The sequence below is a fragment of the Quercus lobata genome, chromosome 4, assembly GCF_001633185.2.
Source record: "Quercus lobata isolate SW786 chromosome 4, ValleyOak3.0 Primary Assembly, whole genome shotgun sequence".
Taxonomy (NCBI): Eukaryota; Viridiplantae; Streptophyta; class Magnoliopsida; order Fagales; family Fagaceae; genus Quercus; species Quercus lobata.
This window is the reverse complement of record NC_044907.1, coordinates 50,160,068-50,166,722: the sequence shown is the minus strand read 5'-3', so window position 1 is coordinate 50,166,722 and position 6,655 is coordinate 50,160,068.

The window sequence follows — 6,655 nt, the reverse complement described above, 5'->3', positions numbered from 1 at the left end:
TCATAAATTCAGCCCAAATTTGTATACATTATATATGTACGGACTATTTGGATTTGCAGATAAATTGAAAATCTAGAACTACGTAAATTCAACAGGAAATTGTGTACGCTAAATGTACGGAATGTCTTGTTTTGCGGAGGAATTGAATATCCAAAATTTCGTAAACACAGCAGGAAATTGTCTGCATTATATTTGTACGGAATATCTGGATTTGCAAAGAAATTGAATATCCTGAAATATATAATTTCATCGGGAAATTATGTACATTATACGTACTGAATGTCTAGATTTGTAGATAAATTGAAAATCCAGAATGCGTAAATTCAATAGGAAATTGTGTCCATTAAATGTACGGACTGTCTGGATTTGCAGAAAAATTGAAAATCTCGAACTGCGTAAATTCAACGGGAAATTATGTACATTAAATGTACAGAATGTCTTGTTTCACGGAGAAATTAAATATCCAAAATTTCGTAAATTCAGTGCAAAATTGTGTAAAATATATACATACAGAATATCTGGATATACAGAGAAATTGAATATCTAGAAATGCGTAAATTCAACGGGAAATTGTGTGCATTAATTGTACGAACCGTCTGGATTTGCAGATAAATTGAAAATCCAAAACTGTGTAAATTCAACGGGAAATTGTGTTCATTAAACGTATGGAATGTCTTGTTTTGAGGAGAAATTGAATTTCCAAAATTTCGTAAATGCTGCGGGAAATTGTGTACATTATATATGTACGGAATATCTGGATTTGCAAAGAAATTGAATATCCTGAAATATATAATTTCATCGGGAAATTATGTACATTATACGTACTGAATGTCTAGATTTGTAGATAAATTGAAAATCCAGAATGCGTAAATTCAATAGGAAATTGTGTCCATTAAATGTACGGACTGTCTGGATTTGCAGATAAATTGAAAATCTCGAATTGCGTAAATTCAACGGAAATTTGTGTACATTAAATGTACGGAATGTCCTGTTTCACGGAGAAATCGAATATCCAAAATTTCGTAAATTCAGCGCGAAATTGTGTAGAATATATACATACGGAATATCTGGATATATAGAGAAATTGAATATCTTGAAATGAGTAAATTCAACGGGAAATTGTGTGCATTAAATGTACGGACCGTCTGGATTTGCAGATAAATTGAAAATCCAAATCTGTGTAAATTCAACGGGAAATTGTGTTCATTAAATGTATGGAATGTCTTGTTTTGCGAAGAAATTGATTATCGAAAATTTCGTAAAAGCAGCGGGAAATTGTGTACATTATATATGTACGGAATACCTGGATTTGCAAACAAATTGAATATCCTGAAATATATAAAGTCAACGGGAATTTGTGTACATCAAATATACGGAGTGTCTGGTTTTACGGAGAAAGTAAATATTCAAAATTTGATAAATTTAGCGGGAAACTGTGTACATTATATATGTATAGAATATCTGCATTTGCAGAGAAATTGAATATCCTGAAATATATAAATTCAACGGGAAATAATGTACATTATACGTACAGAGTGTCTGGATGTGCAGAAATATTGAAAATCTAGAACTGCGTAAATGCAACGGGAAATTGTGTCCACTAAATGTACGGACAGTCTAGATTTGCAGATAAACAGATGATCCAGAACTGCGTAAATTCAACGGGAAATTGGTTACATTAAATGTACGGACTGAAATATCGTCAATATCCTGAAATATATTAATTCAACGGGAAATTATGTACATTATACATACGGAATGTCTGGATTTGCAGAAATATTAAAAATTCAGTACCGCGTAAATTGAACGAGAAATTGTGTCCATTAAATGTACGGACTGTCTAGATTTGCAGATAAACTGAAAATCCAGAACTGCGTAAATTCAACGAGAAATTGTGTACATTGAATGAACGGACTGTCTTGATTTGCAGATTAATTGAAAATCCAGAACTGCGTAAATTCAATGGGAAATTGTGTACCTTAAATGTACGAAATGTTCGGTTTTGCGGAGAAATTGAATATCTAGAATTTCGTAAATTCAGCGGGAAATTGTGTACATTATATATATACGGAATATATGGTTTTGCAGAGAAATTGAATATCCTGAAATATATAAATTCAATGGGAAATTATATACATTATACGTACGGAATGTCTGGATTTGCAAAAAATTTGAAAATTCAGAACTACGTAAATTCAACAGAAAATAGTGTACATTAAATTTTCGGACTCTCTGGATTAGCAGATAAATTGAAAATCCAAAACGGTATAAATTCAAAGGGAAATTGTATACATTAAATGTACGGAATGTCTGGTTTTGTGGAGAAATTGAATATTCAAAATTTCGTAAATTCATCGAGAAATTGTGTACATTATATATGTACGGAATGTCTAGATTTGCAGATAAATTGAAATTCCAGAACTGCATAAATTCAACATGAAATTGTGTACATTAAATATATGGAATGTCGGGTTTTGCGGAGAAATTGAACATCGAAAATTTCTTAAATTCAGCGCGAATTTTTGTACATTATATATGTACGTAATGTCTAGATTTGTGGAGAAATTGAATATCTGAAACTACGTAAATTCAACGGGAAATTGTGTTCATTAAATGTACGGACCATCTGGATTTGTAGATAAATTGAAAATCTAAAATTTTGTAAATTCAACGGGGAATTGTGTACATTAAATGTACAGAATATCTGGTTTTGCGGAGAAATTAAATATCCAAAATTTCGTAAATTCAACGGGAAATTGTGTACATTACATATGTACTGAATGTCTGTTTTTGCAGAAAAATTTAAAATCCATAACAGGGTAAATTCAACGGGAAATTATTTACATTAAATGTATGGAATGTTTGGATTTGGCAATAAATTGGAAATCCGGAACTGCGTAAATTCAACGGGACATTTTGTCCATTAAATGTACAGACTGTCTATATTTGCAGATAAATTGAAAATCCAGAACTGCGTAAATTCAACGGGAAATTGTGTACATTAAATGTACGAAATGTTTGGTTTTGTGGAGAAATTGAATATCCAAAATTTCGTAAATTCGGCGCGAATTTGTTTACATTATATATGTACGGACTATTTGGATTTGCAGATAAATTGAAAATCTAGAACTCTGTAAATTCAACAGGAAATTGTGTACATGAAATGTACGGAATCTCTTGTTTTGCGGAGAAATTGAATATCCAAAATTTCGTAAACGCAACGGGAAATTGTGTACATTATATTTGTGTGGAATATCTGGATTTGTAAAGAAATTGAATATCCTTAAATATATAAATTCAACGGGAAATTGTGTACATTAAATGTTCGAAGTGTCTAGTTTTGCGGAGAAATTGAATATCCAAAACTTCGTAAATTCAGCAGGAAATTGTGTACATTATATATGTACAGAATATCTGCATTTGCACAGAAATTGAATATCCTGAAATATATAAATTCAACGTGAAATTATGTTCATTTTAAGTACGGAAAGTCTAGATTTGCTGAAAAATTGAAAATCCAGAACTGCAAAAATTCAACGGGAAATTGGGTACATTAAATGTACGGAATGAATGGTTTTGCAGAGAAATTGAATATCCAAAATTTCATAAATTCAGCAGAAATTGTGTACCTTATATATGTACGGAACATCTAGATTTGCAGATAAATTGGAATTCCAGAATTGCGTAAATTCAACGGGAAATTGCGTCCAATAAATGTACGGAATGTCTAGTTTTGCAGAGAAATTGAGTATCCAAAATTTCGTAATTTCAGTGCTAAATTGTGTACATTATATATGTACGGAATGTCTGGATTTGTAGAGAAATTGAATATCCAGAACTGGATAAATTCAACGGGAAATTGTGTACATCAAATTTACAGACTGTCTAGATTTGCAAATAAATTCAAAATCCAGAACTGTGAAAATTCAACGGGAAATTGTGTACTTTAAATGTACGGACTCTCTGGATTTGCAGATAAATTGAAAAACCAGAACTGCGTAAATTCAAAGGGAAATTCTGTATGGAATGTCTGGTATTGCGGAGAAATTGTATATTCAAAATTTTGTAAATTCAGCGGGATATTGTGTACATTATATATGTGCGGAATGTCTGGATTTGTAGATGAATTGAAAATCCAGAACTACGTAAATTCAAAAGGAAAATGTGTACATTAAATGGACAGAATGTTTGGTTTTCGTAAAAATTGAATATCCAAAATTTCGTAAATTCAACGCAAAGTTGTGTACATTATATATGTACGGAATGTCTGGATTTACAAAGTAATTGAGTATTCAGAACTGCGTAAATTCCATGGTAAATTGTGTACAATAAATGTACGGCTGTCGAGATTTGCAGATAAATTGAAAATTCAGAACTACGTAAATTCAAAGGGAAATTGTGTATATTAAATGTACGAAATGTTTGGTTTTGCGGAGAAATTGAATATCCAAAATTTCGAGAATTCAACGGGAAATTGTGTACATTATAAATGTACGGATTGTCTGGATTTCCAGAGAAATTGAACATCCAGACGTATGTAAAGTCAACGGGAAATTATATATGTTATTCGTACGGAATGTCTGGATTTGTAGATAAATTGAAAATCCAGAACTGCGTAAATTCAACAAGAAATTGTGTACTTTAAATGTATTGATTGTTTGGATTTGCGGATAAATTGAAAATCCAAAGCTGCGTAAATTCAACGGGAAATTGTGTACATTAAATGTACGGAATGTCTACTTTTGCGGTGAAATTGAAAATAAAAAATTTCGTAAATTCAGAGAGAAATTGTGTACATTCTAAATGTACAGAATGTCTTGATTTGCAGAGAAATTGAATATCCAGAACTGCGTAAATTCAGCGGGAAATTTTGTACATTAAATGTACGGACTGTCTGGATATGCAGACATATTTAAAATCCAGAACTGCATAAATTCAACGGAAAATCGTGTACATTAAATGTACGGATTGTCTAGTCTTGCTTAAAAATTGAATATCCAAAATTTCGTAAATTCAGCTGGAAATTGTGTACATTATATATGTACAGTACATCTACATTTGCAGAGGAATTAAATATCTAGAACTGCGTAAATAAATTGGAAATTGTGTACATTAAACGTACGGAATGTCTAGATTTGCAGATAAATTGAAAATCCAGAACTGCGTAAATTCAACGGGAAATTGTGTACATTAAATGTACCGAATGTCTGGTCTTGCTTAGAAATTGAATATCCAAAATTTCGTAAATTCAGCAGGAAATTGTGTACATTATATATGTATGAAATATCTGCATTTGCAGAGAAATTGAATATCCAGAAATATATAAATTCAACGGGGAATGATGTACATTATATGTTGGAATGTCTGGATTTGCAGATAAATTGAAAATCCAGAACTGCGTAAATTCAACTGGAAACTGTGTACATTAAATGTAAGGACTGTCTGGATTTGCAACTAAATTGGAAATCTAGAATTAAGTAAATTCAACAGGAAATTGTGCACACTAAATATACGGAATGTTTGGTTCTGCGGAGAAATTGAATATCCAAAATTTTGTAACTTCAACGGGAAATTGAGTACACTCTTTATGTACATAATGTCTGGATTTGCAAAGAAATTAAATATCCAGAACAGCGTCAATTCAACAGGAAACAGTGTTCTTTAAATGTACGGAATGTCTGGATTTGCAGATATATTGAAAATCCAGAACTGCATAAATTCAACGGGAAATTGTGTACAATAAATGTACAGAATGTCTGATTTTTCAGAGAAATTGAATACCCAAAATTTCGTTAATTCAAAAGGAAATTGTGTACATTACATATGTACGTAATGTTTGGATTTGCAGAGAAATTGAATATCCAGAACTACGTAAATTCATCGGGAAATTTTGTTCATTAAATGTACGGACTGTTTGGATTTGCAAATAAATTGAAATTTCAGAATTACGTAAATTTAAAGGGAAATTGTGTACATTAAATGTACGAAATGTCTGGTCTTCCAGAGAAATTGAATATCCAAAATTTCGTAAATTTAGCGGGAAATTGTGTACATTTTATATTTACGGAATGTCAGGATTTGCAGAGAAATTCAATATCTAGAACACTGTAAATTAAACAGGAAATTGTGTTCATTAAATGTATGGACTATCTGGATTTGCAAATAAATTCAAAATCCAGAATAGTGTAAATTCAACGGGAAATTGTGTACATTAAATGTACGAAATGTCTGGTTTCGTGGAGAAATTGAATATCCACAATTTCGTAAATTCAACGGGAAATTATGTCCATTATAAATGTACGGAATGTCTGGATTTGCAAAGAAATTGAATATCCAGACCTATGTAAATACAACGGGATATTATATACGTTATTCATACGGAATGTCTGGATTTGCAAATAAATTGAAAATCTAGAACTGCGCAAATTCAACGAGAAATTGTGAACACTAAATATACGGAATGTCAGGTTTTGTGGAGAAATTGAATATCCAAATTCTCGTAAAATCAACGGGAAATTGTGTATATTATAAATGTACGGAATGTCTGGATTTGCAGAGAAATTGAATATCCAGACCTAGGTAAATTCAACGGGAAATTTTGTACATTATACGTATGGAATATCTAGATTTTCAGAGAAATTGAATATCTAGAACT